Raw genomic sequence first — 13,946 nt, 5'->3', positions numbered from 1 at the left:
CAGCTCCCTGTCCCCGACGTCATAATTACGCTCCGCCGGGCTGAGCTTTTTAGAGTAAAAAGCACAGGGGCGGAGTTTAGGTGGCGTGCCGGACCGTTGAGAGAGAACGGCCCCTATACCAGACGCGTCCACCTCAACCTGAAAGGGTAATGCAGGATCCGGATGCGCCAGCACCGGAACCGACGTAAACAGGTCCTTCAGTCTCCTAAAGGCCCTGTCCGCATCAGCTGACCACTGCAGGCGCACCGGACCCCCTTTCAGAAGGGACGTGATGGGAGCTGCCACCTGTCCAAAACCCAGGATAAACCTCCGGTAGTAATTCGCAAAGCCCAAGAACTGCTGCACCTCTTTGACAGTGGTTGGGGTTTGCCAATTACGCACAGTGGACACACGATCCACCTCCATTCTCACCCCTGACGCGGACAACCGATAACCCAAAAAGGAGACCGACTCCTGGAAAAACAGACATTTCTCTGCCTTGACATATAGGTCGTGCTCCAACAGCCTCCTCAATACACGACGCACCAGGGTTACATGCTCGGCTCGGGTAGACGAGTACACCAGAATGTCATCAATGTACACGACCACCCCTTGCCCCTGCATATCCCGGAAAATGTCATCTACGAAGGATTGGAAGACTGATGGAGCATTCATCAACCCATATGGCATGACGAGATACTCGAAATGACCTGACGTGGTACTAAACGCTGTTTTCCATTCGTCGCCCTCCCTAATGCGCACCAAGTTATACGCGCTCCTGAGATCCAGTTTTGTGAAAAACCGCGCTCCATGCAATGACTCCTTCATGGTCGCAATCAGAGGGAGTGGATAACTGTATTTCACAGTAATCTGATTGAGACCACGGTAATCAATGCACGGGCGCAACCCTCCATCTTTTTTCTTCACAAAAAAGAAGCTCGAGGAGGCGGGAGAAGTGGAGGGCCGAATGTATCCCTGTCTCAAAGATTCTGCTATGTAAGTCTCCATAGCTTTTCTCTCCTCTTGAGACAAAGGATACACGTGGCTCCGTGGGAGCGCTGCTCCTGCCTGGAGATCAATCGCACAATCCCCCTGTCTATGAGGAGGCAACTGCGTCGCCCTAGTTTTACTAAACACGAGAGCTAAATCCCCATATTCAGGCGGAATGTGCAGTGCGGGCACTTGGTTTGGACTTTCCACCGAAGTCGCCCCCACGGAAACACCCAGACATCGCCCCTCGCACTGAGCAGACCACCCATCGAGAGCCCTCTGTTGCCACGAAATAGCAGGGTTATGGGTGCTTAACCAGGGAATTCCCAGCACCACTGGGTACGCAGGAGAGTCGATCAGATACAGCTGTATAGTCTCTTCATGACCCCCCTGCGCACACATCCTAAGTGGTGCTGTGATCTCCCTAATCAACCCCGACCCCAACGGGCGGCTATCTAAGGCATGAACGGGAAAAGGTTTGTCAACAGGTAGGAGAGGAATCCCTAAATCTAAACAAAACTTTTGATCAACAAAATTCCCAGCTGCGCCTGAATCTACTAGCGCCTTATGCTGGGAATGAGGTGCAACCTGTGGAAAACAAACAGGTATACAAAAGTGCGCAACAGAGAGCTCTGGGTAAGTGGGGCGTCTACTCACCTGGGAGGGCTCCCCAGTGCGTGGCCTGTTGTCTTCTCCCCGGAGAACCCTCCCCAGCACCTGGCCGCAGTGTGCCCTCCACGACCGCACTTGGTGCAGGAGACAGGCCCCCTCGGGCTCCTCCTCCTCCTTTCTCTAGCGCCGGCACCCCCAAGCTCCATAGGGCTCGGCTCGGAGGTGCCGGAGGGCGGAATGGACGGACCCCCCTCGGGACGTCCACGGGTGGCCAGCAGGGTGTCCAGACGGATGGACATATCGACCAACTGGTCGAAGGTGAGATTGGTATCCCTGCAGGCCAACTCACGTTGAACGTCCTCCCGTAGGCTACATCGAAAATGGTCGATGAGGGCCCGTTCATTCCACCCTGCGTCCGCCGCTAGAGTCCGGAACTCCAGCGCAAACGCCTGTGCGCTCCTCCTCCCCTGTCTCAGGTGGACTAGACGCTCCCCCGCCGCTTTGCCCTCAGGTGGATGGTCGAACACGGCCTTGAAGCGACGGGAGAACTTGGCGTAGGAGATGGTGGTGGCGTCCATCTTCCTCCACTCGGCGTTGGCCCATTCCAACGCCTTGCCCGTGAGACAGGAGATGAGGGCGGAAACGCTCTCGTGTCCCGAGGGCACCGGGTGTACAGTGGCCAGGTAGAGCTCCACCTGCAGGAGGAACCCCTGACACCCGGCAGCTGTTCCGTCATACGCCCTCGGGAGCGAGAGCCGAATCCCCCTGGGTTCCGGACCTGGGACTGGTGGACCGGCCGATGGGGTTGGCAGGGTAGGTGGAGGTGTGGGTACCCCTCCGGCCTCCCATCGGTGCAGGGTGTTGATGACGTCCTGTAGAGCAGTCCCCAGTTGTCGTATCTGGTCATCCTGGCCGCGGACATGCTCCTCGAGCGACTCAGGCGTGACTGTTGATCCTGCTGATTCCATTCAATTGGTGTGTGATTCTGTCAAGGGGTGCTGAAGGTGGGTGTGGTGCAGGAATCAAGTGCAGGACGCAGAAGCTCAGTCCAAAAGACTTTAGTGAAATATTCACGTAGTAAATGAGCACAATAAGCCCGGAGGCGAAATAACGGCGCACACAGGCGTCAAACAAACGGCGCACTAACATGTGCGAAAACCTCTCCAAACACTGGAGGGAAGTACGTAGCTCAAACACCAAAACAGAAGAGCAATCACACACAACCACAGACACACACAACGAGAACTAAATAGGACACTAACGAGGACTAACTAGACACAGGTGTACAACATCAAGACAAAACCAAACGAACATGAAACATAGATCGGTGGCAGCTAGTACTCCGGGGACGACGACCGCCGAAGCCTGCCCGAACCAGGAGGAGGAGCAGCCTCGGCCGAAACCGTGACATGTAAAGACTACAGCAGATCGAGCCTGTGGACGGACAAGTCAGTAACTCAAATGTGATACAACAATGAATTTGTAGATAAACAGTGTCTGAGCAGTATGTTTGTCATGTTTGTGTATGGCTCTCATTTCCTAAGATTGGGTGTTGAGGGACCACTTGTCACATTGCCCAAGGTGTGTTTTTGTTATGATAAACAATGCGTTTTCTGTCCAGATAAAGATGGTGATACAGCATTGAAAGACCTACCACTGACTAAACGTCTCTTTGTTATCCAGTCCAACAGGATGGCATTCCTCAGACCATCCGGTACATGGACATCCTGTGCCAGTGTGTTCCGAGCGCGAGCATCCAGTTGTGGAGACTACAGCACATCAAGCCTCTCTCTCTCTCTGGGGGTAAGACATAATTTAAACATCACAGATATAAATTCCCACTGTGCCCATGATAAAATGCAATGTGAATTGTGTTGTACTACTGAATGAAACTGAGGAGATGCACTCAGACCAGCCTTTGTGATTGAACTTACGTTAACCAATACTTTAGTTGGCTGCTTTGAGTAAAACTTGTATGTAATATAACCTATTCTGGGAGCATGTGTGTATGAACTATGCAGAATATTTTTGGACCATTGGCTTCTCTGAATTCAGGTACTGACAGGAGGACCTCTGAGTCTGTCAGAGGTCAGAGGTCATCACGCTGGATGGGAATGGTGGTGGAGGCTTTGGTGGTCCACACAACGAAGAAGCAGGTGTCCCTTCCAGTGATGTGCAGCTGACCTTGGACCTGGTGCCAGTAAGGATGGTCTTCACGGAGGCAGTAAGACCCTCCCTCCTTGATATAGAAATCCTTTGACTTAACTGCCTCTTCAATGGTAAGGTCCCTTGCACCATAGGGACACTTGACCTCGACCACTGCTGTGGTGCCACCAGACCATCCGGTTAGGCACCCAGGAACCCAGACCCCTGACTCCTGCATATCCATCCCTGTAGCCATATTGAATGATGCCTTTGATGCCCTCCTCTTCGTTATCTGTGCCCCACTTTACAGACAACACCCCATCCAACGACTTTGATCTGAGGACCCTTTTTAGCAGTGACAGAGTAACGCTTTTGGCCCTAACCATTGATCCATAATTGCTGGCCGTCAACCTCCCTCTTTTCATGGTGTGCCAGTTGGGGTTGGTGCGCTGTCCAACTGTTGCCTGCCATATAGCCTCCTGCTGCTCCACCGACAGCGCCATGCCAGCCAGGATGCCTGCATGCCCCAGGTGCCCTTGTTTTTTAACAATGTCCGGTACAGACAGGGATGACAGGGAGGGTAACAGTTGTTCTGCCTCAGGTTCAAGGAGACATTGCATTCCACTGAACCTGTCCCGGAGACGGTTCCTTAGCCACTAAAGATCCTCCTTGTAGTCTTTGGCCGGGTACAGGTCCTCCACTAACTGCACCTGGTTGGGCACGGCTGGCTTCCTCCACTCACATTTCACATCCGTACGGCTGATATTGTGAACCATCAAAATAGGCTGCATGGCTACACTTATGAGCTCCACGGAGGCATTTGCATGTGGTAAAGGGAATCAATCAATCTAATATATTTATAAAGCCCTTTTTTCATCAGCAGATGTCACAAAATGCTTATACAAAAACCCAGCCTAAAACCCCAAACAGCAAGCAATGCAGATGTAGAAGCATGGTGGCTAGGAAAAACTCCCTAGAAAGTCAGGAACCTAGAAAGAAACCTAGAGAGGAACCAGGCTCTGAGGGGTGGCCAGTCCTCTTCTGTCTGTGCCGGGTGGAGATTTTAAGAGTACATGGCCATTAAGGACAGATTGTTCTTCAAGATGTTCAAACGTTCATAGATGACCAGCAGGGTCAAATAATAATCACAGTGGTAGAGGGTGCAACTGGTCAGCACCTCAGGAGTAAATATCAGTTGGCTTTTCATAGCCAAGCATTCAGAGGTTCAGAGGTTGAGAGAGAGAGAGAGAGAGAGATGCCAAGCGCCAAATGACTTTGAACCTCGAGACTTCCTTAATATTAGAGATTGGGCACCAGCTGTTGTTAACAAAGAGACACACACCTCCCCCCTTAAGCTTACCCGACGCTGCCGTTTTGTCCTGCCGAAGCATAGAAAAACCAGCTAGATGTACAGTGGGGAAAAAAAGTATTTAGTCAGCCACCAATTGTGCAAGTTCTCCCACTTAAAAAGATGAGAGAGGCCTGTAATTTTCATCATAGGTACACGTCAACTATGACAGACAAACTGAGAAATTTTTTTCCAGAAAATCACATTGTAGGGTTTTTAATGAATGTATTTGCAAATTATGGTGGAAAATAAGTATTTGGTCACCTACAAACAAGCAAGATTTCTGGCTCTCACAGACCTGTAACTTCTTCTTTTAAGAGGCTCCTCTGTCCTCCACTCATGTTGAGGACAGAGGATTGAGAAACTTTTGTTATTGACCAAATACTTATTTTCCACCATAATTTGCAAATAAATTCATTAAAAATCCTACAATGTGATTTTCTGGAGAAAAAAAATTCTCATTTTGTCTGTCATAGTTGACGTGTACCTATGATGAAAATTAAAGGCCTCTCTCATCTTTTTAAGTGGGAGAACTTGCACAATTGGTGGCTGACTAAATACATTTTTCCCCCACTGTAGCTGTAGAATATTTAATAAACTACAATTTTCACATGAGGACAAACTTTTAATTGGTAACTTGGGATTTTATCACTTGACATATCAATCATACAGTGGGAAGGATCCTATAAATCAAGACTGTGTGAATGCATGTACCACTCCAAATAAATAAATACTGTGCCTTTGAAGATTTTTCTTTGGTTATGCAACTACAATACAGGCTGGATGTCTAAACAAAGTCAATAATTGTGAATGTCAATAGATTTTTACATTCATTCACATCAATGACAACGTTCTGGAACGGACCAATCACTCACCTAAATGTGGTATCCGGGGTAATCTGGTTAATGATTTATATAATTGATTAAGTGGTTCTATCCTTGTTGAATGTTGACAGCTGTATAGAACACATTGTATTGCTAAGATGCTCAAACTTAACTTAATAGCTACTCTCACCAACACAGGATAAACTTTATCCCTCATGCTGGCCCTGACCAAACCGGTAAGTTGACCCTCACTATAGCTGCACTTCTCCACATGGCCAGACTTATAGTGGTCTTCTCCCCTTTTAATGCTCTTCTGCTCATCCTTGAAAAATGCCATAAGGTCTAAAATCGATACCAAAGTCGATATACTGTACAAACAATGATCTAGGCTAAGTAAAACAAAAGTATTTTTTGATCTACTGCCCTGCTTACTAGCTAGCTAAAGTGTAGTCAGTGGCTAGCTAAGACAGAAAGGGGATGTAAGAAGTTCAACACTTTATTCAATTCATTTCAATACAGCACATGGGTTCATCACAGATTGGGCACAGAAGGTCTAATCGCACTGGTGAGTGAATGGTAGCTTACATTGTCGGCTAGAGATGACGTGCAGGAGCTTCTGCAAGAATTTGTAGACTTGCTGAGGACTCCTCTGTTGCTAATTAGCATTTCAAATATTTTTGAGTAAATTGAGGCGAATATATTGATAAAACTCACCTTGTCCGAGAGAGAATTACACGGTTATCAAAACGTCACACCAAGTTAAGCCTACACCAAACACATATTTAATTTGAAATGTTTGTCAAATTCACTATCTGAAAAATGAATGGTGGAAAAACGATTGGATATTATGGGTATTATGGCATGCCCACTGTGGGGGACTATTGTGCAAATTTCAAACTTGCCCAAGACAGTCCACAGAATTGTCAATTTCTTCTTCTCTGATATAATGGCGTTCGCACAAATTTTATGTGAATGCCGCCACCAACTGTACGGGTAGTGAACTGGAGAAAACATTTAAATCCATTACAGAAATGGAAAATAAAAACAACATCATACAAAATAAAATAAAATAATCTATCAAAAACCCCATCCCACTCATTCAGTTATAGTCCAATACAAATCACACACCCCTGCACAGGCTCAGGAGCCTGGGAAAGGGGATCATCTTCAGTCAGTATTCCCTGCAATGTTTTAGCTGTTAATTCTTGAATAACCAAAAACCTTGCAGCCGCAGATACAATTATGTCCAGCTTCTTGGACTTCTTGCTCGTTTGGGCAGTACAATTAATCACTTGCGCAATAAATGGCACACAATCCACCTTCTTCACTATCAATGTATCTGTATCCTACAACTGATGTACGATATTCTGAATCTCAACTGGCTGCTGGGCATCCACTGCCATAGCTTCCTCAGCTCCACTCGCTCCTTCAACAATTTTCTGTGCCTCTGTGTAGGAGACCTGCTTTACAGCCCTGATCAGTGCTACTTCAAACTCCTTCACTCTAGCGGTGCACTCCATAAATTCGGCGACGTGATTTCCACCACAATTGCATCACCGTAGATCATCACGTTCTTCACCAACATATTGCTTCTGTCGTCACACACTTGATACATGCCATACCTTTTGCAATTTCGACACTGCAAAGGTTTATTCAGAAACGCTCTCACTGCGTATCTTATGTATCCCAGCTTCACATGAGTAGGCAGGTACTCCTCTTCAAACACCGATTCACTTTCCTCCTTCTTTCCATCTACTACACGGTTTAGGCGATGTGCTCCAACGACTTCTGGAATCTGCTTTGTCAGATAACTAGTCATAATGTCCAACGAGACTCCAGATATAACATATTTTATTGGTGCTTTGCTCCGAAAATCTAAACTTTCCTGTTAACATATAGACTAATATGTTATAAATTGTGTTCTTACACTGGTACAGTTATGCCCTATGAGAGATGTACAACTGCGCATGTGTGAAAATAAAGAAAGGGCATTTTCCCGCGTTCTGGTTGAAACACCAACGATGAACATGTGTGTTTATTCCTCCGTTAAGTAAGCCGGTATTCCTGTCCTGAAGATGACAGCACCAACAGGTTATGGGCCCAGGAAGGAACATGGAAGCCGATGGAATAGATTATGTTTCGACGGAGATGAAAAAAACTACGAGTTATAGGAGACGAAGTTTTTGGGACACTTGCGTTTGCTAGGGCTAAAGGCCACCATATTGAGCGTGGATGAAGATGAAGAAGACGGAGAGAAAAATGAAGAAGCCTACGCCGAATTGATACAGGTTTTGGATGATAAAAGTCTTTCCCTGATAATGAGAGAAGCAGCAGATGATGGGAGAAAAGCGTTGAAGATATTGAGGGAACATTATGCAGGTAAAGGGAAGCCACGTGTGATTAGCCTCTACACTGAGCTAACTTCTCTTCAGAAAGCCAGTGACGAAAGTGTTACGGATTATATCATTCGTGCTGAGACGGCTATTACAGCACTGAGGAATGCTGAAGAGACTTTAAGTGACGGGCTGTTGATTGCAATGATTCTGAAAGGTTTGCCCGAATCATTTAAGCCGTTTGCCATCCACATAACGCAGAGTGACGAGCCGACAACTTGTGGCAAGTTCAAAACCAAGTTGAGGAGCTATGAAAGCACCGAGAAGTTTAGCGCCATTTCCACTGACGACAACGTGATGAAGGCAAGTAACATTAAAGTTAGCTGGCCAAGAGGAAGAGATAAAGGGACCGAGATAACCTGCTTCAACTGTGGCCAGAAAGGGCACAAGGCCAGGGAATGTAGTGTTACTGGAGAGCACAGAGAACGGAGACAGTGGTGTAGTTTTTGCAAGCGCTCCACTCATACTGACGCAAATTGCAGACGAAAAAGAAGAGACAATGTGAAACAAGCAACAGATGCTGAAGGCCACACATTTGCATTCAAAATAAGTGACTGTCAGGTTCGTGGACTGAAACATAAAGGGCTGATGGTTGATACGGGAGCAACGTCACATATAGTCACGGACATCGGGAAGTTTAAGGAGTTTGACGAGACTTTCAAACCGGAAAAACATTCCGTGGAGCTGGCTGACGGAACAAGAACGAATGGTGTCGCGGAGAGGAGAGGTGCAGCGGAGGTTTACCTGAGAGACAACACGGGTCGTCGGGTGAAAACAACGCTGACGAAGGCGCTGTACGTGCCGTCGTTTCCACAGGACATTTTCTCTGTTAAAGCAGCGACAGCCAACGGAGCTTCAGTCAACTTTCGACAGGGGTGTAACAAGCTCATCCACAAGAACGGTACCACTTTTGACATCGAGGAGTACGATAGACTTTACTATCTTAACACTGTAAGTGATGAAAATGATGATGGCTGTCATGGGTGCTATGATATTCACACATGGCACAAAATTCTTGGCCACTGTAATTTTGAGGATGTGTCAAAGTTAGAAAATGTGACAGAGGGAATGAAAATCACAGGTAAGATTGACAAATCTACCCTCAACTGTGAAATCTGCACACAGGGAAAATTTGTTCAGAGCAGAAACAGAGAGCCTGATGAAAAGGCAAAAGCAGCTCTTGAGCTTGTGCACACTGATTTGGCTGGCCCTATTGAGCCAGAGGCGAAAGATGGGTTCAGATATACTCTAGCATTTACGGATGATTATTCAGGGACAGTTTTTGTGTATTTCCTAAAAGCAAAAAGTGATACTGTAAAAGCTACTGAGAAGTTTATTGCTGATGTGGACCCTTATGGAAAAATAAAGTGTGTCAGGTCAGATAATGGCACAGAGTACACAGCCAAAGAGTTCCAGTCACTGCTCAGTAAGAATGCCATAAGACATGAAACTTCAGCCCCTTACTCACCCCATCAAAATGGGACCGCTGAGAGAAATTGGAGAACACTGTTTGAAATGGCAAGATGCATGCTACTTGAGAGCAACCTACCAAAGAAATTGTGGACATATGCTGTAATGACTGCTGCAGTAATTCGCAATAGGTGTTACAATAAGCGTGTAGGACAGACTCCACACTACATGTTTACTGGGAGAAAGCCTGATCTTTCAAAGATGAAAGAATTTGGATCTGTTTGCTATGCATACAGACAGAACAAGAAAAAGTTGGACTCAAGATGTGAAAAGGGTATTTTTGTCGGGTATGATAAAAATAGTCCAGCATACCTAGTCTACTACCCAGACACTGGAAAAGTTCTTAAAAAGAGATTAGTCAAGTTCGTTACAAAGGTGTAGTCGAACGCCAAACTCAGACAGATTTGGAAATGAGTGATGATCTTCATGGGGAGAGATTTCAATCCCCCATGCCAAAAGCCAAGATGGCAGATCAAAATTCCGAAGAGACACAAGATGTGCAAATCGAGACTTCAGATAGTCAGAGTCCACGCTATCCAGACAGAGAGAGGAAGAAGCCCCAGTACTTAAAAGACTATGAGTGTAAAGTGAAGTGTGATGACCAGATACCACCTAGTGTTGACTACTGCTACAGAGTAATGTGCAATGCACCACAAACCTTCAAAGAAGCAATGATTTCACCAAAATCAGAGATTTGGGCTACTGCTATGAAGGAGGAGATGGATTCCCTTAGGGAAAATGATACATTCACATTGACCACACTGCCAGAGGGTAAAAATGCAGTGGGGGGCAGGTGGGTCTATGCGGTCAAAAACAATTCAGATGAGACTGAGACATACAAGGCAAGATATGTTGCAAAGGGATATAGTCAAGTGGCAGGAATAGACTATAAGGATACTTTTTCTCCAACTGCAAATATGACATCAGTACGTTGTTTGATGCAGCTAGCAGCTCAGTATGACTTAGAGTTACATCAGATGGATGTCAAAACAGCATATCTACATGCTCCTATTGACTGTGAAGTGTACATGGAGCAACCAGAGGGTTTTGAAGTCAGGTCAGATACAGGTGAGCAACTAGTCTGCAAACTGAACAAGTCACTGTACGGCCTGAAACAGTCAGGAAGGAACTGGAACAAAATGTTGCATGATCACCTTAGTGAAAATGGTTTTACACCGAACCCAGCTGATCACTGTGTTTACAACAAACAAACTGCAACAGAAAGAATCATTTTGATAATTTGGGTCTATGATCTAATTATCGCTGCTAGTGATAGTGACTCACTCACAAGTGTAAAAGAAATGTTAAGTCACAATACCTATCACAATACCTATCAGAACCAAAAGTGCAACACTGGATAACAGCTAACATGTGTTGAGGTACTTGAAGGGGACAATGAATCAGGAGTTGTGTTACAAAAAGGGGGTGGAAAAACTCAACCTCGTAGCATATAGTGATGCTGATTGGGCAGCAGATCAAAGTGACAGACGAAGCATAACAGGGTATTGTTTTAGTTTAACTAAATGTGGACCTGTTATTTCATGGAGGTCTAAGAAGCAGCCAACAGTAGCTTTATCTACATGTGAAGGAGAGTACATGGCACTGGCTGCTACTACACAAGAAAGTTTGTACCTTGTACAGTTATTGGGCCAGATGGATAGTGAGTGCCAATATGCACCAGTAACAATCTTTGAAGATAACCAAGGTGCAATTGCTCTGTCAAAGAACCCAGTATGTCGTCAGAGATGTAAACATGTTGACATCAGATATCATTTCATTCGATCTGCGCTCAGTGATGGCAAAATAAGTATTGAATATTGTCCAACGGCAGACATGGTTGCAGATGTTTTGACTAAACCTGTAACGAAGTTCAAAAATGACAAATTCTTGGGTTATATGTTTGGAATGTAAACTGACATTTGTGAGATGTATAACTGTAAGCTAAATGTGTTGATAGTTAGGTTGAATACGACTTGTACAGTATAAGAGCAAGTGGGGGTGTTAACATATAGACTAATATGTTATAAATTGTGTTCTTACACTGGTACAGTTATGCCCTATGAGAGATGTACAACTGCGCATGTGTGAAAATAAAGAAAGGGCATTTTCCCGCGTTCTGGTTGAAACACCAACGATGAACATGTGTGTTTATTCCTCCGTTAAGTAAGCCGGTATTCCTGTCCTGAAGATGACAGCACCAACATTTCCACTTCAGATCCTGATCATTTATAGAGCCATAATGCTTTCTCCTTCTGCTCTTTCGAGATGCAGGAAATCAAAACAAAAACACTGCTGGTCACTCTGACTGACTCTACCTTTCCTAATGCCTCCTTTACCATCTTCGTGACCTGAAATGCATCCCCCAGAAATACATAATTGTTGATTAATCGCACTCCTACAAAAAACTGATGTTCGTTTACAACTTTCACTCTTTTTGCTTCATTTTCCGTTGTCACTGTCTTCCATTTATTCGCACCGACTTCACTCAACTGCACGCCATGGACCAGCACTTCTGCCATCTCCTCTGACCCCGACAATCACATTTGAAATGCGTTGATCATTTATATCGCTGCAGCATAAACCATGGGGTAGCAACTAAATATGCCGTAAACTCCACAACACATTTTTCGAACGGGGGTGGTGTCCGTCAAACTAGGAGACCGAATTATCAATTTAAACAAATGTAGCCCATTTTATTTATTACTAAATTTAGCTAACATTAGATAGTTAATCCAGAGATTCTTACCTTTGCCTCGATTCAGCAGTCTCGTCCAGCTCATCATGGCCCTGGCAAGTAATGTGAAGCTTGAGACAGGCATTTGTAGTTCTGTGCGATAGCCACATTATCCGCTAATTAGCATTTCATTTTGGGGGGGTAGGCGAATATATTGATAAAAGTCACCTTGTCCGAAAGAGAATTACACGGTTATCGTTATTTAAGTCATGTTTTTAACTAATCTGAGGGTAGATCTTTTGCATTTTGACTCAGAAAGTGATCTTGACTCAGAAAAGGTTGGTAACTATTGCCCTATGGGAAAAATGTCTGGTGGAAAAACAATTGGAACCATTTCTGTGTTTGAATGACTAGGTTTTATGGGTATTGTGGGGATCTATTTTCTTATAACTTGATGTGATGCCTAGCTTAGAAAGAATACATTAATGATTAAACATAATAGGTTTGTGCTGTACTGATATAGATTGTTTAACATAACAAGCTGTGATTAATGTGAGGAACCGTTATGGGGGTAGGCTGAGACAGACTTGTGACTCACATACACACACACACTGCCTCTTTGTTAAACCGCTCAAGGACGTGTTCTGCTACAAAGATGTCTGAGGTTGCTGACTCGAGACAAGTTGTGGAGATAACAACTAATGCCTGGCAACAGTGAAGCGCCAAGGGGCTGGGATCAGCCTGTGCGCCAACGATAGGCTGAGTAAGTCTAAAACCACGCTCAGTCTCTACTCTGATAGGCCTGCTTAGAGCAGGAACTATCTCTGTCAGAGTATTTAAAGAAGAACTTATAACAGTGGCTCAGTTCTCTGACTGCCCTGCGTGGTTTTTCAGTGGGCCCGTATATACGAACATCATATTTACCATTCAAGTGTTTGCATTAATTAAAATACTAGTATATCTTAGAAGTCGTGTTGACCTCTTTTGTTCCAATACCAGATTTGAATTGACGCAACTTAACAGTATTATGACTCATACTGTGGTACTCTATAGGGCAGTGGTCACCAACCTGTTCTGAGTCAAGATCACTTTCTGAGTCAAAATGCAAGCAGAGATCTACCACTCAGATTTTTTTGGAACATGACTTAAAAAACGTAATCCTATTAAAAACAGTACTGTAGCAATGAGGTTTGTGAGGTAGGCTATAGGCCCAATACATTATCACCGCATATTAGCTTTGCTTGAATTGCCCTGCCAATGCATTGCTGTTTGGACCATTAAAAAATATATATATAATTTTTTTTCAAAATTTGAGGTAGGCTATATCATCACACCAGTAATAGATCCGTTGTTGTTGTATTACTTGTGAGGCACAGCTGAGTGAGCATACATTTAAATAATTTGCTTTTTATTTTTATTTTACTGGGCTGAAGGTGCCTGCTCCATCTGATGGTCAGTCTCAGTGGAGGGAAAGAGCACCAGACTGATAAAGGTCCACCTCTCAACATCCC

The sequence above is a fragment of the Coregonus clupeaformis genome, chromosome 27 (genome assembly GCF_020615455.1).
Source record: "Coregonus clupeaformis isolate EN_2021a chromosome 27, ASM2061545v1, whole genome shotgun sequence".
In the NCBI taxonomy this organism is placed as follows: domain Eukaryota; kingdom Metazoa; phylum Chordata; class Actinopteri; order Salmoniformes; family Salmonidae; genus Coregonus; species Coregonus clupeaformis.
Note: the sequence above shows the minus strand (reverse complement) of the source record.